Below are 22500 nucleotides of genomic sequence, written 5' to 3' on the forward strand. Positions count from 1 at the left end.
GTGGAAAATTGTCTTTGGCTTCACAGGTTTGCTTGCACACATGAAAGTCACAACACATGCAACAAACACCAGAATACACACAGTAGACAAAACACAGCAAACAACAGAATACACACAGTACACAACACAGCAAACAACAGAATACACACAATACACAACACAGCAAACAACAGAATACACACAGTACACAACACAGCAAACAACAGAATACACACAGTACACAACACAGCAAACAACAGAATACATAATACAACAGAGAACAAGATGCACAGTACAGGCAGCAATAACGGACATGGTTCTAATGTGGATGATGTTTATGAATTCAGCAGATTTATTGCGTTTGGTATGAAGGATTTCTTGTAGATGTTCTTGGTTGCTGCAGGAGCTCTGCAGCGTCTTCCTGAGGGCAGTCTTGTGAACTCATTAAAAAGGGGATGTACAGGATCAGACACAATTTGTCTGGCTTTTCGTGCCACCCGTGTTTTATAGATACATCCCAGTCCTTTCTGCTCTTTCCCAATCATTTTACTCGCCATGTTTGTAATTCGGGACAGTCTATTTCTGCTCTTAGCTCCTAGATTCCCATACAGTACCATGTACACATGTCAAAGGTCAAAACACTTTCAACAAGACACTGTAGAGTAGACAGTCTCCAGAATAGCTTTGCTTTCATCATCATCATCATCATCATCATCATCCGTATATAAATGGGAGCTAGGGCTCTGTCTGTTTCTCTCTCTGTCCCACATCAGTGATGTCATAAATGACATCATCAGTGAATTAAGGCTATAGTTCAGTGACTGATGTCATCAGTGATGTCATACATAGGCTTTGTGACATAATCAGTGATGTCATAAATTCACTCACACACACACACACACACACACACACACACAAGGCATATGGTTCAGTGATGATGTCACTGATGAAAGGCTATAGTTCGGGCGAGCCTAGTTAATGAAAAGGGCACTGTGTTCATACCATTTAATATCATGATGATGATGATACAGTTTTTCATAGTCATTTTATATGTATGAAGAACATGTTGATATTCCATTAGTCTCATCTTTTCCCCTCTGTAATTATGCCTTTGGATTTTCCGCATTAACGTAGTTAGCCGTTCGCTAGCTTAACTCGTAAACACGAGTTCATGACTTTCAAATGAACATCCACCATCCTGTGACATCATAAACATTGTGACATCATCAGTGAGGTTATAGACATTGTGAAATCATCAGTGATGTCATAGACATTGTGACATCATCAGTGATGTCAGACATTGTGACATCATCAGTGATGTCATAAATCCTTCCCTGCTCAGGTTATAAATTGGACGACTCTATTGCATCAAGAAAAATCAGTGAAGCAGGATTTGAGCAAACCAACCAACGTGAAGAGAAAAAAAAGAAAAAGAAAGAAAATTTGTCATTCCATACCGAAGGCGGTTATAGTCCGATAGTAGCCAACGTGATATCAAGCTATTTCACATCTCACCATATCTCCTTCCTCGTGCCGTCCGACATGAATCCCAGCACGGCCAGCTACCCCATGGCCTCCCTCTATGTGGGAGACCTGCACCAGGACGTCACCGAGGCCGTGCTCTATGAGAAATTCAGCCCGGCTGGGCCCATTCTCTCCATTCGAGTGTGCAGGGACGCGATCACCCACCGTTCCCTCGGCTATGCCTACGTCAACTTCCAGCAGCCTGCTGATGCTGAGCGCTCTCTTGACACCATGAACTTCGATGTGATCAAAGGCAGAGCCCTCCGCATCATGTGGTCCCAACGTGACCCCTCGCTGCGGAAGAGCGGAGTGGGCAACGTCTTCATCAAGAACATTGATAAGTCCATTGACAACAAGGCCCTCTACGACACCTTCTCCGTCTTTGGAAACATCCTCTCCTGCAAGCTGGCTTGTGACGAAAAGGGCTCAAAGGATCACGGCTTTGTGCACTTTGAGACCCACGAGGCCGCCGAACGCGCCATTGAGAAAATGAACGGCATGTTGCTCAATGACAGAAAAGTATTTGTTGGACACTTCAAATCGCGGAAAGAAAGAGAGGCCGAGCTTGGTGCCCGTGCCAAAGAGTTCACCAACATTTACATCAAGAACTTTGGGGAGGATATGGATGACGAGAAGTTGAAGGAGATGTTTGGGAAATACGGGCCTGCCCTCAGTATCCGAGTTATGACTGATGACAGTGGCAAATCCAAGGGATTCGGCTTCGTCAGCTTCGAGAGGCACGAGGATGCACAGAAGGCTGTGGACGACGTGAACGGTAAAGTGCTAAATGGCAGGCAGGTATACGTGGCCCGCGCGCAGAAGAAGGGAGAACGCCAGAATGAACTCAAGCGTGAGTTTGAGCAAATGAAACAGGACCGCGTGACCAAATACCAGGGTGTCAATTTGTACGTGAAAAACCTGGAAGACGGCTTGGATGACGAGCGTCTCCGCAAAGAATTCTCTCCATTCGGAACCATAACTAGCGCTAAGGTGATGATGGAGGGTGGCTGCAGCAAAGGTTTTGGCTTTGTCTGCTTCTCTGCCCCAGAGGAGGCCACCAAGGCTGTGATCAAGATGAACGGCTGCATTGTTGCTACCAAGCCACTGTATGTAGCCCTAGCCCAGCGCAAGGAAGAGCGCCAGGCCCACCTAACCAAGCAGTACACGCAGAGGATGGCCACTCTCCGCGCTATGCCCAATCCTGCCATACCCTCTGGCTACTTCATGGCTGCTATCCAGGCCCAGAACTGTGCTGCATACTACTCACCCAACCAGCTGGCCCAGCTTGGCCCCAGCCCCTGCTGGGCTACTCAGGGTGTGCAACCACAACACTTGCAGGACATGCCCAATGCCGTGCGCCCATCCACCCCCAAGCCGCTGATGTTGGCTTCCCAGAGTATGCCGACCGGCAGGCGCCCTGCCGATGCTCCAGCCACAACTGGCACAGTGCGTTCCATGCCCAAGTACAAATATGCCCCTGGTGTGCGCAACCCCCCGCAGCACATGGCTTCACAGCCCCAGGTCACCACGCAGCAGGCTGATGTGGACGTCCAAGGAGAGGAGCCCCTGACCGCCTCCATGCTGGCTGCCGCCGCTCCTCAGGAACAGAAGCAGATGCTGGGTGGGCGTCTGTTCCCCCTGATCCAGGTCATGCATCACAGCCGTGCGGGCAAGATCACCGGTATGCTGCTGGAGATGGACAACTCAGATCTGCTCCACATGTTGGAGTCGCCCGAGTCACTGCGCTCCAAGGTGGATGAGGCCGTCGCTGTGCTTCAGGCCCACCTGGCAAAGCAGGCTGCTTTGACCACCCCTGCTGGGGTTCCTAGTGCCTAAGAAGACTGAGCATTTTGAATCCTGCTTCAACGATGGAAAAAGATTTAAGAAGAAAAAATGTAAACATTGAAAAACCTAAAACTGAAAACATTGCAAAAATGATGTATTTCTTAAAGACCACGTCTAGGGATGGTTTGACGAGACCTTGTGATCATAAAAAGCAACACTGTTTAAAAAATCTAAAAATCTAGAAAATGGAATGATACATTTGATGAATGCATTCGTCTGTTTTATGTCATTTTACTGTCAGTGCTCAGAATATCAACTGTGTAGACTAGATAGCTGAGCATTTTGAAAAGTCATTTGTATCGTAAACTACTGGCTGTAATAAATTCTCGAATAAAAATAATAAATGACGACTCTTGCTCACGACTGAACCTGCAACAGCAATATGGGTGCGCAAGCATGTGGTCAAGAGAAGGCTTTTTGGGGTGAGTCATTCAGTCAGTCAGTCAGGAACGGATAACGGATAGGATGTCATCAGTGATGTCATCAGTGATGTGAATTCTTCCTCGCTGAGGCTGGAGTATACTGTAAGTAGGGAGAGAGGACAAGTGGCCCATCATCTCCAGAGTAAGTGGATGATGAACCCTCACACATCTGGACTCCAGCAGTTGGCAGGTTGTGATCTCCAACTAGAGGAAAGGAAGGAGAGAAAGCTGGGATGAAGTGTTACAACAGGAGCAATACTCCACAAATGGACACCTCATCGCAGTCGGTCCCAACATCACCAGAGCAGTGTCCTCCTGTTCAGCGACTGACAAACCTGGCAAAAACTGCAGCTAGGAGGAGAACAATTGCTCAAGAGAATGTCATTGTAGTCATTGTCAATGTCATTGCTCAAGTCATTGTATCAGGCTGAAGGCTGGAGTTGCCAACAACGGCGCAGGAGACTGCAGCCTAGAGTCTGTACTTGACCAAATGAACTAACTTCCGTCCAGAGCTGTCTTCAGTCCAGAGCTGTCTTCAGTCCAGAGCTGTCCTCAGTCCAGAGCTGTCTTCAGTCCAGAGCTGTCCTCAGTCCAGAGCTGTCCTCAGTCCAGAGCTGTCTTCAGTCCAGAGCTGTCCTCAGTCCAGAGCTGTCTTCAGTCCAGAGCTGTCTTCAGTCCAGAGCTGTCCTCAGTCCAGAGCTGTCCTCAGTCCAGAGCTGTCTTCAGTCCAGAGCTGTCCTCAGTCCAGAGCTGTCTTCAGTCCAGAGCTGTCTTCAGTCCAGAGCTGTCCTCAGTCCAGAGCTGTCTTCAGTCCAGAGCTGTCCTCAGTCCAGAGCTGTCTTCAGTCCAGAGCTGTCCTCAGTCCAGAGCTGTCTTCAGTCCAGAGCTGTCCTCAGTCCAGAGCTGTCTTCAGTCCAGAGCTGTCCTCAGTCCAGAGCTGTCTTCAGTCCAGAGCTGTCCTCAGTCCAGAGCTGTCCTCAGTCCAGAGCTGTCTTCAGTCCCTACACGAGATCCTGACAACCTCGCTTTAACATTAGATGAGTCAAAAGTTGGCTTCATGAGCAGCGGTGTGGCTGATCTGTAGGCAGATGGCATGCAGCCTGAGGTCAGGCATACAGTACACATGTCTCTCTCTCATTCTACCTCTCTCTCTCTCACACAACTTCTCTTTCTTAGTCTGATCTCACATAGTATCAAGTGGCACAAACGTTTACAAAGTCTAATCAGTTGTTAGGTCTATACCTAAACAGTGTGGTGACTATCAGACTCTTAATACCTCAAACATTCCCCCCGCTGGCACAGGCAGAAGGCCCCGCTGTGAGATCTGCAGGGCTCCATCTAAACCAAAAGAAACATGAGAAGAATGGCAACGTAGAAGACTTGAGACGCTTGATATACTCATACAATGTAAAGGGGCACACAATAGCATAATAGATCAAATGCTATTTATGTCAGTCTTGTTATAAATCGTGTCGTTGACAAAATGCATTTAGTGGCTAAGCTAAGCCACTAATGGGAACGTAAGGCAGAAGTTTGAAAATCTGGAAACACAACCGAAAGGGGAATTTACTGGACATATGTGAATGGCTCGAAAATGTTTTCATCAAAACAAGTTAGCACAGCTGTCTATAGTCAGAGTTAACTTTCTGTTTTTACTCATTTGAAAATCAAAACACATTTTCTTGCAATAGTGGGAAACATGCTGCTTGATCTTTCCTATTAGTTCTGCTATATGACTCCTCCCAGGCTTTTATCCACTCTCATCCTGATCTCATGTTGTTTAAATTCCTTTTGTATTAAAAAACACAAAATAAAAGCCCATAACGGGGGTATGAAATCTGATGGATTTTAACGTCGGTACCCACTGGATGCACTTTTGTGAGATTCTCTCCTGCCAAGTTTCGCACTGACTGCAGCGGTCAGTTGCCATGTCAGCTGGAAAATGAATATAGCGGTAATATGGTTTGATTCTCTGATATCCATAATGATGCTAGGGACTACCACTTCTGATATCCGTAAGGTATGTGTATATATATATATATATATATATATATATATACTGTATATAGCTTGCCAAGAGATTGCATTGCCTTTTCCCCCCTCTACTCTGCGCATAGCCTAGAAAACATAATATCCAAGTTTTTGTTGGTCGGAGGAATACCTTGAGTGTTTAAATCACCAGTGGACATAGCTTGTAATTACATGTGTTTGCAATATGCCCTGAGACAAGTGCCAGCAACCTGCAAACCAATGTCATTTTAATAGCCTGGTGCATGGGAAATGTTTGAAAGCACTGCTTCCTCTCCTGTGATCGTTTGGCATAACCCCCAATCCCCCCCCCCCCCTCCCGCTTCTGTGTTCGTTTGGCATAACCCCCAACCTACACCTCCCACCCCCCCCCCAAAAATCTCGAAAACATACGTTTTGTGTCCAATTTCAAATCACTGTATTCTTGTCTACACCAGCTTTTACTTGAGATGGACATGTACAGAATGCCAGTACCTGTGTGTGTGCATACGTGTGTGTGTGCATACGTGTGTGTGTGTGTGTGTGTGTGTGTGTGTGTGTGTGTGTGTGTGTGTGTCAGCTCGGTATGGGTCCAGATTAAGTTGTTATCCTGAGGGGAAACATGCCTCCTTCATTACCAGCGAGACACATTTTATTTCCTTAATTTGACTCGCAGGCTGTCAGGCGTTATTTATGAGATTGCCTTGTGTGTGTGTGTGTGTGTGTGTGTGTGTGTGTGTGTGTGTGTGTGTGTGTGTGTGTGTGTGTGTGTGTGTGTGTGTGTGTGTGTGTGTGTGTGCTTATTCAGACCTATCTCCACATTAGCGCTGTGCCAGCACTGGAGAAAGGTCTGACTCAACGCATCATTCTGGTGGTTTTTATGTTTTTATATTTCTTCCAAACAAAACTACAAGATTCGTTCTACTCAAACAGGCTTGGATCATGCTCTTTCTGGGTTAGCGTTAGCGCCGTTTAAGCGTCATCTTATCGGCCTGTCATCTCGGCAGAAATGTTCGTTTTGGGCCGACGCCGATATTTCATTTGAAAGCATTTATCGGCCGCCGATCACGACGACGTGCCGATATCGTCCTGCAACCCTCCAATCAATATTTTAAAACGGCTTTCCTGCTGAAAGACAATAAATCGAGGTTTCCCGCCTGGCTGGATGTGTACGTACGTTCACCTACATCACTGAGGAACTGCCTGGATGTGTACATTCACCTACATCACTGAGGAACTGCCTTGTCGTGTCCAGCCTGCCAGCTAGTCTTCTCGCTGCTCCACAGGTGGACATCAATCTCTCTGGGTCCTCCTCTGCTGGAGCCCCATATATTAAACCCCCCCCCCCAAAAAAAAATGTTTAACTCGCATCAGGGTTTGGCATGTTTCTGCTTTGGCCACGTGAATCTGCTTGGATTGGGTTGGACCTTGTCACAGGCCATCTATCACTCCTCGGTGTCCTGCTGCGCCGGAGATCCACAGAGCAGCTCCCTCCCGCCTCCAAATGAGAAACAAGGGGGAAAGGGAACAAAGATGCGTTTAGGAGAGAGGGAAGGAGATGAGTGAGTGAGAAATGAAATGACACCAACGGAGCTATGAAAGAAATAAGGGGGGGAGGGGGGCGGGTATAATCGGCAGAATAAAACGTTTTACATATCTGCAAACCAGCGATATGTGTAGATAATCAACGTAAATCTGGAACAAAATGTGGACAAAATACGTTGTTCCTAAAATGTATAATTTTTTTTTTTTTTTTTTATACTCTTTATTTTCCTTTTTTCCACACACATACGTAAACAATTCACACAACAGACAAATATAACAACAAAAACAAACTTCGAAAACCTAACAGTGTTAAACATTAAAGGACAGACATGAAACAAACAAATAAACAAGAGCGCACTAGGGGGGGGATCTCTGTTAACTCTCCTCTTCTTCGACCTACTTAGATGGTTCAATTAGGGCCTTCAGTCATTTTGTGCCCAGTAAACTACCCACTTCAACCAACGGTAGTCGTGGGTTCTAGCCTTCGTTCTCAGGCGACAAGTCAGTTCTTCCATGGAGTGGATCTCCTCCACAATGCTCTTCCATATCTCTACCCCCCGGGGGGTCTTCCTTTAACCAGCTCCTTGTGATGGCTTTTTTCCCGGCCAGCGTCATAATCTTAAACAAAATAAAGGTCATCCAGAGGGATACTTTCTTCAATTAGCCCTAAATACACAACCTGTGGTTCTCTTGGAAAGTCGTATCCCAACACCTTCTGTATGATCTGTGTAATATTCTCCCAAAATGGTTGAATTTTCAAACATGCCCAGAAAACATGAGAGTGATTGGCATCCACCTGGCCACATTTTCTCCAGCATAATTGGTGTTCACGTATCCGTTTGCTTTTGATTTGAGGTGTAATGAAATAACGAATTATGTTCTTCCAACCAAATTCTCTCCAGCCCCTGGAGTATGTAGATTTCTGTTGTGTTCCACACATGGAGTACCAATCACCCTCTGAGATGTCAATAAAATGTATACATTTTACATCTACAATCTCGACGTAAATTTGAAACACAGCAGCGGCTAATTTGAAAAGCGCACTGCCTTTCCAACATTAAACGCAAAAATGTGGTTATATTATAGTTTTTAGGGAATAAGGCAAATTTGTAATATAGCCAACTAGGCTATAGCAACTTGGTTAAGTTAGGGGACTACAAATACCAATAGGCATGTTAAGGCTCTGGCTCAAGTAATCTTCTGAATGTCAGCAAACTCTCATAATGGAGAGGTTCTATCTAAGCCAATGTAAGTGTATTTAAATTCTGCCAACTGGGCTGAAGAAAGTATAGAAAGAAGAATAAAACAGCCAACTCAGTACATGTTCCCCTATATAAGACCCACAGAGATATAAGACCCACAGAGATGGCTTTCTGTGTGGTTTCGCAGATCTTCTCTGAATCCAAGCTCGCTCTTTCTCTTACGTTCCAGCACCGGTGTTTTAGCACTGTTCCCTCCCAAAGGTCCGTCTGACACCTGCGGAGTGAGACGGTGCCTTCAAGGTTGGATCGCTGTGTGAGTCTGTCAGCGTGTGGTTTCACACGTGACTTCCCAAAGGCCTCATAGCGCAAATGATGTCTGTACAGTCCTGTTAAGAAAACATCTTTGATATATAGAGGTTTCCAAAAACCTTTCACGAGCCGCTGGCTTTCAAATTTTGTTGCCGATGGATTATGTTGCATATTGACTCTGATCATTAATTTAGTGCACATGTCTACATTTCATTAATTATATTGTTGTTCCTGGTACATTCCACTTGTAATATTGATATTAATATATTCAGATATATGATTAAGTTGTGACCCGTTGCATTAAACAGTAGGATTTCCACCACATCCTCTACACGAGAAGGAAAAAAATATATAATAATTGAGAAAACGTGTCCACCCTTGTAGAAGGGTCGAGGCCCTACCTGCTCCGGAGGCAGCGCCCCTGGCTGCTCCTGACCTCTGACCCGCTGCTTTCATGTGGACATGAGGGAGACGTGAAGAAGCTACTTCCTAATTACACTGTGTGTGTGTGTGTGTGTGTGTGTGTGTGTGTGTGTGAGAGAGAGAGTGTGTGTGTGTGTGTGTGTGTGTGTGTGTGTGTGTGTGTGTGTGTGTGTGTGTGTGCGTGCGTGTGCGTGCGCGCGTGTGTGTGAGAGAGAGAGACAGAGATAGCAACTGAATAGCTCTACAAGCATCTGGCTGTTGCTTGTTAAAAACAGAAATTAAAATTGCGGAAGAAATCATATGGATGAAAGAATAAACTATAAATAACACCCATCAATAAATTTAAATAAAAACGGCCACTCATAATGTGAAGTGTTGCTACATTACGGTAGTTTAGATCACTGTCAAGTAGGGCTGTGAATCTTCACTGGCCTCACGATTCGATTACCATTCATTTGTATTGCAGCTCCAAGTATCAAATCCTCAATTTTCTGTATTATTACTGCACATGGCTACCTTTTCATCAATTAATACAAGCAGTCAGATAAATATCAAGTCCCTTTTTTTTACTTAGAAAGTGCTTTAATGAATGTCAACAGAAATTTAAACATAAACGATTCAACGATTCATCTGTCAACGATTCGATCCGATTCGATTCACACGTCTGCAACGTGATGCATCGATTATACGAGTCATTTTGACCCCCCTACTGTCAACACACTTTCCTCAGTCCTAAATGACTTGATGGAAGATCTGAACTTTGGCAATCAGTGATGAAATCAGTGATGGAATCAGTGATGAAATCACAATCTTCTTGCTTTTAGGCTTCACGGTCATCGATTCTATGAACTTGCTCACCTTCTGGCTCATTAAACCTTTCATCTGATGCATCTTATCTACATTCTAGATAGGCATGGGACTCACCGGAGACCCCACAATACGATATTATCACAATACTTAAGTCACAACACAATATTATTATTTTAAAATTTTTATGATATGCTGAGTATTGTGATACAATATTTTGGCGATTTTAAAAGATTAATACTTGTCATCTGTGTACAGTATCGATATAATATATATTGCGATGTGCTGTATCAATGCTGTATCTTTATCAATCCAAAGAATGTGCCAGAAGCCTGGATGGACACATGGAACAGAGTTTAGGGTTGGCTCAGTTGATTGGCTCATTAGAGCAGCAATTGAGGCTTAATGTTAGACGTGTGAGCAAATTGTTTTCTTTTGCCACCAAAGTCTGTCTTTGTTTCTCTTGTTGTTAATTGGCCTGCGTATCCAGTAATTGGCGCACTGGGACTTTGTTCTGAGATTTATTTCGATGCTGCAGCCTGCGATGATGTACAGTCATCAGATAACAAAGCAAAAAAATATGTATTTTCTTTTACAGCCTTTTTATAGGCAGCACAAGACAACTGAGATGATTTGATATATATACTACTGAACTGTGATATTAATTCCATATGCAATTGCCATTTAAGTTAATATTTGATTTGCATCAGCTAACATTGACCAGGCTCTGTTTTGAATTCAAGTTTATCTTTGCATAATGAATGAATGAATGTGATAGATAGATAGATAGATAGATAGATAGATAGATAGATAGATAGATAGATAGATAGATGATAGATAGTAGATAGTTTGATTCTGAAAGGACTTGTGTCTTGGGTCTGTCAGCGCTATGTGTTATTGAAGGAATCTGATGAGTTCATAAGTGTGTAATGAAGTTTGCCTGGGTCAGAGAAGTGAAGCACGGAAAGGAAAAGAGGAATTGAATTTTCGGTGGTATTTCCCTGAGACGTGCATCCCCTCAGGGAGTGGAGGGGACTACCTTCAGTGGCCCAGGCAAGAGGAGGCCAAGTGAAAGCTTTCCCTGAGGTTTTGAACCTCTGCTGTGACTGGCAGGAGCCGACACCTCTAACCAGGAGCAGATGTTTGGCTGACTGGCTCTGGCCCGGTCCAGGAAACCAGCGGTCTGACGCAGCCAGCATGCCCCACTCGCACAGCTACTAGCCTGGGCCAACACGGCTCACTCCCTGCCTGGTGAGCTCCGTTAGCCTGGGCCAACACGGCTCACTCCCTCCCTGCCTGGTGAGCTCCGTTAGCTTCAGAATCAGCCTGGTCCAGAAGAGAGCTGGAGAACAAAGCCAAGTTCAGAAGAACTGCTGTCATCTACAATAGCTTCAATACTGCTGACAATAATGTCGCAGGTACCGTTGAAGAAGTCATATGTCTTCTGTTTTGGTTAGAACTTTACCAAGTGACATTTTTTTCTTCTCTTCTGATGTGTAGCTGCTGCTGTGCCGACTTTGAGTTAGCGCCAATATCTAAACAAAGTTCTCTACCAAAACAACACATCCACATCCTCCAACACCTGCACCAGCTCTAGCAACTGCAGACACTGAAGTTACACCTTTATTTGTCTTTGGTAAACTACAAACATATTCAAGATTTTATGTGACACTTTGTGCCTTTTCCTCTCCTATAACCTCTCTTGCTATCGATTTGCCAACACACGAGAGATTTGTGAAATCCTCAGGACCTGAGGATTTCAGAAATCTCAGGATGTAATCTCAATAACTATGAAGGAAAATGATTGATAGCTTAACTCTCACCAGATAATGACAACAATCTCTATACTTACCTGAAAACATTTGAAATGATAAATAAATGAAACAAATAAATGGGCTTACAGCAGGATGTTTTAGTTGCTATCTAACCTATTGCAGACCTATACGAGGGATCAGCCGAGCAGCATTTTGGTAAACAAAACGCGTCACTGGGTGGCAACGGCAATGGAACCCTATGGAGCCTGAGTTTGAGCTTCTGACTCTAGCCGGCTGACCCTGTTTACATTTTAAAAACTGCGACAGTTCACACAACTTTAACACGACATGCATATATTATACATCAAACTCTTGAGCTAATTCTGCTCTCACTCAGAATGTCAAAATTTAAGCGATGTGATGATGTATACTTTTTGAGATATATATATTTTTTGGCACAACTCATACTAGTTAACTGCCGCGGGGTTACGCATTTTTGGGTGGCAGTGACGTCACGCTGATTCGTCCTATAGGCTGAATTGTTAATTTTCTGCTGCTTATGTACCTATACCTTATAAAAATATTACAAGTGCATGTATGTTTTGCTCGTGAATGGACTTGTTTCCCGCACTCTGCTACTCCGCTAACTCATTTTGTTCCAATCAGGTTGTTTATGATGACCTAAGATGCAGTGTTTTGACCACTAGCTCGTCATCAGAAAGACCTAAGATGCAGTGTTTTGAGCACTAGCTCGTCATCAGAAAGACCTAAGATGCAGTGTTTTGAGCACTAGCTTGTCATCAGACAGACCTAAGATGCAGTGTTTTGAGCACTAGCTCGTCATCAGACAGACCTAAGATGCAGTGTTTTGAGCACTAGCTCGTCATCAGACAGACCTAAGATGCAGTGTTTTGAGCACTAGCTCATCATCAGACAGACCTACATTAAGATGCAGTGTTTTGAGCACTAGCTCGTCATCAGACAGACCTAAGATGCAGTGTTTTGAGCACTAGCTCGTCATCAGACAGACCTAAGATGCAGTGTTTTGAGCACTAGCTTGTCATCAGACAGACCTAAGACGCAGTGTTTTGAGCACTAGCTCGTCATCAGACAGACCTAAGACGCAGTGTTTTGAGCACTAGCTCGTCATCAGAAAGACCTAAGATGCAGTGTTTTGAGCACTAGCTCGTCATCAGACAGACCTAAGATGCAGTGTTTTGACCACTAGCTCGTCATCAGACAGACCTAAGATGCAGTGTTTTGAGCACTAGCTTGTCATCAGACAGACCTAAGACGCAGTGTTTTGAGCACTAGCTCGTCATCAGACAGACCTAAGATGCAGTGTTTTGAGCACTAGCTCGTCATCAGACAGACCTAAGATGCAGTGTTTTGAGCACTAGCTCGTCATCAGACAGACCTAAGATGCAGTGTTTTGAGCACTAGCTCGTCATCAGACAGACCTAAGATGCAGTGTTTTGAGCACTAGCTCGTCATCAGAAAGGAAAAGCTATATAAACTGACACTGTGTAAATATGCATGGTGCCTTCCTGGCCAAAGTGATGTGATGCATCATCTCACCACAAACATCGTGAGGCTGTATGAGATATGGAAATGGGGCTTTCACTGTTCCAACCGCAGTACAGATGGGTCCAGAATTCTGTAGAATGTAAACAAGTACAGAATCATCATAAAAGATGGATCATAAAATAAATAATAAGAAAATGTTTATTAATTTAAACTATGACATATTCCTTTGATCTGCTCTGTTGAATTTGAATCAGGGGTCAGACTGTTGGCAATTATTTCCTCAGTGTGGATTATGGTTGGCTAAAGTCTTGAGACGTGGAAGCTAAAGTTAATAACAGTGGGAATAGTGTCGCCTGTTGTCCTGTGGGAGGACATTTGAAGAACCACACTGTAATTGCCATAGTAATGTCTTGCACAGTGGGAGTGGGTTACATTGTTTGAGTTGTGTTTTCATCAAATAATAGTAATAATAATAATAATAACATGAAAAAAAAAGTATACAGTCTGCAGTAAAGACGTAACAAATCACAGTACTTTTATGAGGTTATCAACAAAGGTGCCAGTGATTTGGGGCAATTATTTAAAAAGTTTAGACTAGTTAATCGAAATATAACAAGACTAGACTAGAAGGCACTCAGTAGAGCGCAAATCATCTCCAGTTATGCTGAGCAAGTCTCCAACTTTCAACAAGAGACCCTTTTCACAGCCGCCATTTTGTGTCTAAAAGGCAGGGTAAACACAGGTGCACCCAACTCACTAATTAGGGCCTCAGCACTGGAACACCTTAAATGGACCGGAAGTTGGAAACCCTAATTAAGGTTTTGCTACACCTGTGTTTATCCCGCCTTTGAGACACAAAATGGCTGCCGTGAAAAGGGTCTATACTGGGTTGTGGAAAAAAAAATTTTTTATTCAATGCTGGGAAATCCAGAGGAGGGAGGTTGGTCTTAGGTCTTAAGGGAACAGGAAGCAAAGTGAGATTCCCGTGTTAAACGCTGTGACCCTCCAGGTGCGTGACAGACTGAGACAGGCACTTGTGGCTGGGGGTAAAACCAGCAGGAGCGCAAACACGAGACTCTGAGATTTGTCGAGGTGAATGTTTGGGAAAAATCCCCCCAACCCCCTTTGTCCAGAAACATCTGGCAGAAATATCCATCACAGCAGCGGGTTAATTCCCAGCTTTGTCATAACGGCTTGCTACATGAACCCAATGGGACTTCAAACTTAAGACCTCTTGGATTTTGGGACTGGCCGAGGCAGGTGCCTCCTGCAGTGTCTGGCCTCACGTCTGCCAACATCTTGGACGAGTGCTGTGGCTGTTTCTTCTGCATGCTTTCCTAGACTCTATACTATAGACTCTATACTATAGACTCTATAGCACCGAGTCTTTCTTTCACTTTTGTCATAACAAAACATATGAGTCATAATGCGTATCAGTTATTTTATTCTTTGACCAAACTAAAGGCTTGAAAATTGCTCTCTGGTTCTATTCACATTGGTTCGTTCCAAATTGTCAGCACAAGCTTTGTGTGGGGGATTCGTTATGTGGCATCACGGTAATTAAAAATATGCAATTCATACTAAGAGTACAAAGATACTTGACAGCGGATGTTTCATGATATTTTAGTGGATATTTTATGGATACTCATTAAATGGTAATCTCTCCAGACAGACTTTCGACTTGCATCGAAAATCTGTCGGCAGGCTCCGTCAAAAGAAGTGCAACAGCGATCGCACGCATGCTGTGCTTTATCCGATCAAAATGAAGTGAACGTGACCGGTGTGTAGTCAAAACTTACAATGTTCAGCGTATACTATATATACAGTGTATATACAGCGTATACTACTAGCAACGAGCTAGAGTTGTTATTGTTGTTTCATAGCGACGGACGGATTTGAGAGCGACACGCAGCGAGTGGAAAAGAAATGCATTAATGGGCGGAGCCGGTCGGTTGGAGACAATGGCAGAGCTTGCAGGGAGCGGAAAGAGATTTTCTTCTGCTGCCGACCGCGCCTCTTGAGTTTCTGTTGCACCACATTGAAACGAGGCTGCTGCCCCCAGAGGCTAGAGGGGGGGGGATTGTTTAACCGATGGCTTCCCTGATTGATTAAATGGTAAACATTATTTATCTCTTGTTGTCTCACATTCAGTGGCAAAATTGTGCTATTGTTTGTATATCAGAGAATCAAACTCCAATGTCAACTGCACATACAGTAATTAGGTTACCGTATTTCATAACTATAGGTTTCAGTTTTTAAACAACTTCCCACTTTAACAGCATCCGATCTCGTAGAATTACCACTAAAAACATATATATGGAATGCAAGCCGATGATGATCCTCTAACTCTGGCTCTGCTCATTCAGTCGGAGGGAGAACCTGCAGTTTAGCTTTAGTGTAAGTAATGTGTGTGAATATGGTTTGAGAGTGGGAGATGATTGCTGTGATTATGGTGATTATTGTGAAAGGGAGTCTGGTCCGTGTGTTTGCTTTGGTGTCCTGCTTTGGGATCTGGTCTTCATAACCCTCATCCATCACACGGCCCGGGATCAAAGATCTGCCTCTAGAGCCGGGAATGTAGCAGATGTTCGACATGCCCCGAAACAAATGTAATGTTTGCTCTTAGCTTGACACTCGCGTGATTTCTTTTGACCATGACGAATTCCGAGGTGTTAAAAGAGGGATTATTTGATGTTGTGCAGTGAGTTGCCTATAGCACCCCCTGGATGTGTGGATGAGTATAGCACTCGCTGCTGTGTGGAGGAGTACGCATGCGTTCACATCTCATCTGTGGGTTTAATAGGTCATTATTACCTACCTTACCTTGGCCCGCAGGTAATGTTTTGGCCCCCTGTTTGTCTGTCGGTCTGTTTGTTTGTCGGCAGGATATCTCAAAAAGTTCTGAAGCGATTTGCACAGAACCTGGTAGTAAAGTAGTTCATGGGCCAAATTAGAACTTTCCACACCCATGGCCAAAAGGCGTGGCAACGGGCGTGTCCAATCACAAAAAGGCACCTGACTTCCAAACGGATTGACATAAAACCTACAACACTTTGTAGAAAGATTGGTCCTGGGCCAAGGAAGAACTGATTAAACTTCCATGCCCACTGACCAAAATGGGGCGTGGCAATGGGTGTGGCCGAACACGAAAAGGCACCTAGCTTCCACACTTTGTAGAAAGGTTGGTGGAGGTATACGCACCCTATACCAAGTGCCCTCTAGTTTGTGCTGTGTTTGCTGGTTACGCAGGTGTTTTATTTGGAAGAGCAGCTGCAGGCATTGTTTTTAAAGGAATAAATAAAATTAAAATAAAGATTTGACTCATTATCTACTCACCCCTATGCTGATGGAAAGTTGGGTGAAGTTGGTATTGAAGCAAGCTACAACGGTCAGGTAACGGATCAAAGACAGAAAATGTAACACTAGATGCTCACTAGGTGCCTGCGACTTCAGCAGAGCTCTCTCTGGTTTTGTGTGTGTGATGCTAGCTTGATGCTAGCTTCTGGGTACAGTAGCAGTGTGAACACGGAGGTATGGAGAGATTGCGAGTTCTCATTGAGCGCGTGCACCCACTTCAGACGGGCTGCGCACTAACGTGAACGTTGAGCTCAGCGGCTACAGTGAACAATTCAATGACGTCTTTCAAACCCGTCTTTATTTGTCACACGACAAACGCAACACACGCATGCGGCCGGGTCAGCCACACACACACACACTCATGCTGACGCCGGTGGCCGGTGAGATATTGTCTCTGCATTTATCCCATCCAGGCTTGTCCTTCCTCCCGGGGGGCAGGCCAGGAGCAGTGGGCAGCTTTCTTGTGTACAGCGATGTTGTATGGAGGAACCCCACGGGGAGAACATGCAAACTCCACACAGAAAGGCCCTTTTTCGACGAGAGGGGCTTTGGGAGACTTGGATTACACCTGACGAGCACTATGGATTCTTCGGAGAATGCTGCAATAGAGAGGCAAAGCGACCGCCTACGTCCTGCTTCAGCACTGTACCAGAGATTTTCATCCGCCATTTATTTTCCCATAGACATTTCGTAAAATGTGTATAAAAATAGTTTTACTGGTTCAAGCCAAACGGTACAGATATATTTAGAAACAGGAGAGATCGCATTACATTTCACTGGGACCAAAATGTTTAAAAAAATGCAGGTTTAAAGAAAATATTTTTTCAATTTTGTTTTTTTAAGTTTTGGTCCGAGTGAAATGTTCTATGGTCTCTCCCGATTATAGCGTTAGCTGAACCGTTTGGTTCTACGAAGTACAACTATTTTAAACGCATTTTATGAAATCTCTATGGGAAAATAAATGGCGGATGAAAATCCCTGGTACAGTGCTGAAGCAGGAAGTGACGTTCCACTTTGCCTCTCTTTGCTGTTTTTCTGTAAGCTCCAGGACTGTTTTGTGCACTGAGAAACTTCACCTGGCTTTCCATCGGCATGGGGGTGGGCATGGGGGGTGGTGAGCAGATAATGACTGAATTTAAATTTTTGGCTGAACTGATCCTTTAAGCACAAACTCTTTGATGGTGCGGGGGCAGGAGGACCCCTGGGCTAAATGTCCCTCTTGTTTCACTCTATCTGCCCCGAGGAGTCTCGTTTCTGTGCAATTACAGAGCAATCAGTGCTCAACGACCGCATCAGCAGAGGTGTGTGAGGAGATGGCTCAGCAGATAAGCGCTGGGAGCTTTACGGCCAGCTCTTTGGTGGTGACAGTGTTACTAATTTCTGGCCGTAAAGATGTCAGGCGTGGCTCGCAGCGCTCTCTTCTGAGGCCTCTGAGAGCTGGAGATGCTACATTGTATCCTGACACTGTAATCAGATTATTTCTTTTGTGTTGTTTTTTCGGCAGTAAAGAACTGAGCTGCTCCACAGAACAGCTGAAAAAAGTGTTCAAACTGAACTTGAGGCTGTTTTTCTAACACATATCTACAGTTGCAGACTCACACAAATTCCTTTTAGGGGGTTTGAAGGTCTTATCTGTATATATTTAATAACGTTGTATATAGGCTACTGGATAAGGTAACACAACAGAGAGCTGCAGGAATGAGTCCCGAAGTATACTTCCGGGTTCTTCAGTGGAAAAGTCTATGGGATTTAACATGGGGGGTTTCGCTTAAATGCATAAAATAAGGTCTGTGGTTAACAAAAGTTTATGAGAACGAAAATCTGGGTTCTGCATGATACTCTAACTCTTCACAAACATGGAATAACTTTTATGACTTTTGGAACGTAAATGCATTTTTTTTAAACGCGATTTTTACAAAACGCTTCAAAAGGCATAAAAGTGATTCACGTTTGTGAAGATTATCATGCAGAACACAGGTTCACGTTCCCATAAACTTTTGTTAACCACAGACCTTATTTTATGCATTTAAGTGAAATCCCCATTCTAAAACCCCATAGACTTTTCCACTGAAGAACCAAATGGCGGTGATTTCTGGATAAAGCCTACAAAATGCAGTACTGTACTGTATAAGGGTCACTACACTCTTAATTAACAGTTAACTATTTCAGCATTATGTAATAGTTTAGGGTTAGTTCATGGTTATAACTCTGGTTAGAGCTAGAGTTAATAAACATTACCTAAGGGCTAGTTAATACTTATTAACCATTAACTAAATTCAGTAAATTAACATATTAACCGTTTTCCAGACTTTTAGTTTGACAGTTTTTGAGAGTTTATTTGAGTTAAATTGTGGACCAGTGAAGTCATTCGTGCACAAATGACATCATTGGTCCACAACTTGACTCAAATCAACTCTCAATAACTGTCAAACTAAATGAAGGACAGCAAAACGCTTTGGATATGTGTGAGCTTATGTGCAGAATAAACCAGCATTGTTTTTCGGTGAAGTTCTGCTTTAACTAACCATTAATCTAGTCATAGATCTTCTATTACTGTCTAGATGGGTCACCGCAGGCTCCGCCAATTCTAACAAATGGTAGCTGCAAGTCTCCTAAATGGTCACGTGGTCACCTGACCTCTCCCCTGACGTGTTGTGAGAGGACTGTGCCTGGTGACGCAGGGTTAGTGCTGACCTAGCAAGCTAACTTGAAATAGAGATCGTGAATTCTCAAACTCCACACAAACCACACATATAAACACAAAGCTGCCCCTTGTTAGCTCAATACAGTTGAAACTAAGATATTCCATTAAAAAATGAATTTTTCTAGCCACAGATTTAGCTACTACATTAACGAACTTCACATTTAGCTTTAGCTAATCGCGCCCTGCTAACATGAGTTCCTGTTGCCAAATCTCGCGAGAGTGTGTTGCTGAGATAGAGACAGGTCTTGAACAAGTTTAATTTTCTCCTGATCTGTCTGTCTGAAAAATGCCATTTCAGTGTCAGAATATTCTGAATATATGTGGCTTCGGAGAATGGGCCAAATATTGACTTAAATGAATATGGCGGCTAAGGGATCTGTCATATTCTGAGATCACGTTGGACTTTTCCCATTGACTCCAACAGACTCAGACCTGCCGAAAACCTCCTAAGTCGGCGTGTCCGTGCAAAAAATGCGCCCTCTGTATACCCTGCTCTCTGTATACCCTGCTTGTATTTGATTGAGTGACCCTCTGTATACCCTGCTCTCTGTATACCCTGCGCGTAAAAGCTGGCCAAGACGTTGCACATCTCTTTCCTGTAATGAGGTCACACAAAGTGAACTGAGCAGGCTTGGGTCTGTGGAAACAGCTGTCAAAAGTGCTTTCTTTTCGGCGGTGTTGGCTTGTGATTTGTAGGCCGCTCCGCAACGCAAACAAACACAACAGACATGATGTTTCTCTCCTCCTCCTCCACACACCTTGTTCCTTTAACACAGCGAGGTTACACTGTAAAACAAAACAAAAACGGTGAGGGTATACTGTAAAAAGGCTTTTGTGCTTTTTCCGTTAGGACTTGATAGACAGCATCTATTGCCAAACAGATGTGAAAACCACTCACACACCACAGAGACATTTCCCTCACACTCGGCTCCCCCGACAAGTGCTTTCACTTATTGGGCCCACAGGCAGCAGCAACAAGCAATTGGCGTTATTCTGTCCACTTCTTTGTCTTTGACTTTATGTCTATATACTATAGTATAGCATGTAGCTATGTGAACAGCTCTGTCTCTCCCTCCGCCTCTCTCTCTGTCCCCTCCTCTCGCTCTCTCACACACACACCAGTGTTGGGGGTAACTCATTACAAAAGTAACATATTACATGTAATATATTACTTTTAGCAGTAACTCAGTAATATAACTTATTACTTATAGGATTTCAGTAATATTACACCAGTTACTTTATCAAGTAACTCAAGTTACAAATGTAGTTACATTTGATTAAATCAAAGCACATATTTAAAAAAAGATACAATCATTTCCTAATCAAACTGTTTGTTTTTATGCAAATAACCACTATAGATGACAATAACAAAGGAAAAGAATAACATTTAGAATTTTGGATTGTTTACACTGACTTCAAGGTGGTTGAAATTATTTTTCGGGATGGTTCCGGCCGGGGCAGCGATGTCATTCTGCTGCTGCTGTTGTTTTGGTAAAAGTAATGCAAAAGTAGTGTAATAAGTAATGAGTTACTCGACACAGAAAGTAATATTGTAAAGTAACTTATTACTTTCAAATGAAAGTAACTAGTAATATGTAGTATATTACATTTTGAAAGTAACTTGCCCAACACTGTCACACACACACACACACACACACACACACACACACACACACACACACACACACACACACGCACACACACACACACAGGAGAATAGAAAGTGGATACACTTTACATCCAGTGCAATGTGTACACAGAGATGTTAACATAGCACTCCGCTCCCTCGCGCGCTGCCTGTCCTTACAGCGGGCGCACAGGAGGGGGCCACACACACGCCTAGTCACAGCAAATTCACAGGTTGAGGTCATCGCTCTCTCACACTCTTAATGTCCGCACACACTCGCACGCACACGCACACACACACACACACACACACACACATACATACACATACACACATACACACACATAGACACATACACACACATACACATACTGTACACATACAACAAACTGAATTGAAAACAGGTGCCCACCACATATCTTGCATTCTTCCAAAACACAAAAGTGGTTTGACCTGAATGGTTTTGTTGGAGTCGAGCCACCCTGTACGAAAGAAGAGTGTGTGTGTGTGTGTGTGTGTGTGTGTGTGTGTGTGTGTGTGTGTGTGTGTGTGTGTGTGTGTGTGTGTGTGTGTGTGTGTGTGTGTGTGTGTGTGTCCGCGCGCGTGTAAACATGGCGGCGTTTGGGTTCTGTGCAACATGCTAGCCCAGACTGAGACTGACAATATTAGAACCACATTTCTCCCTCTGTCCAACCCCTAACATGCAGTGTCAAGTTAACATTAGGATGAGTGGCCGATACGCCATGTGCACATAGCATAGCACCGCATTTAATAGCCTCCGATACAGCGACCACAACAGTATGCGTGGTCCGGCTTTGACCGGCATGGATGAGCGATCAAAATGCATGCGATAGTTTCATCGGAGACGTCCGTCACAGTAGAGATGCTCTTCTTCCAGTCACAGTGTCTCTCTCTGTGGCCACAGACCATCTGCTTAATATAGGGATCTGCTGCAATGAGAAGCAGAAGGCAGAGAGCTGCTAGCTGCTGCGGCTACGGACCAGCCGCTGGAGCTGGTCAGATGAAGGGGAGAGGAACGAACGGTATTCAACGTTTGTCTTGAAGCCATGATGGAGGAGTTGATGTGTGTGTGATGAAGGAGTTGATGTGTGTGATGGAGGAGTTGATGTGTGTGATGGAGGAGTTGATGTGTGTGATGGAGGAGTTGATGTGTGTGTGATGGAGGAGTTGATGTGTGTGTGATGGAGGAGTTGATGTGTGTGATGGAGGAGTTGATGTGTGTGTGATGGAGGAGTTGATGTGTGTGATGGAGGAGTTGATGTGTGTGTGATGGAGGAGTTGATGTGTGTGATGGAGGAGTTGATGTGTGTGATGGAGGAGTTGATGTGTGTGATGGAGGAGTTGATGTGTGTGGTGCGGTGCGTGTTGAGTATAAATGTTGAATGAGTTTTCAGTAAGAGCTGATCCACTGTCATCATCATTGTCTCCAGGATGTTGAGGACAGTTT

The 22500-nt window shown here is 44.1% G+C and overlaps 1 protein-coding gene and 1 pseudogene across 2 annotated transcripts in view; both read left to right on the top strand.

Moving 5' to 3' along the window:
• The window catches only part of hpse2 (heparanase 2), a gene marked incomplete at its 3' end in the record, with an annotated part of 95712 nt that overhangs the window by 10264 nt on the left and 62948 nt on the right, over positions 1 to 22500 (top strand). The window lies entirely within an intron of this gene.
• Positions 1522 to 3339, top strand: LOC310796496 (polyadenylate-binding protein 1A pseudogene; annotated as a pseudogene). The gene has a single exon. The product of its transcript is annotated as a polyadenylate-binding protein 1A pseudogene (transcript).

The sequence above is a fragment of the Poromitra crassiceps genome, assembly GCF_964638095.1.
Source record: "Poromitra crassiceps genome assembly, chromosome: 22".
Classification (NCBI taxonomy): domain Eukaryota; kingdom Metazoa; phylum Chordata; class Actinopteri; order Beryciformes; family Melamphaidae; genus Poromitra; species Poromitra crassiceps.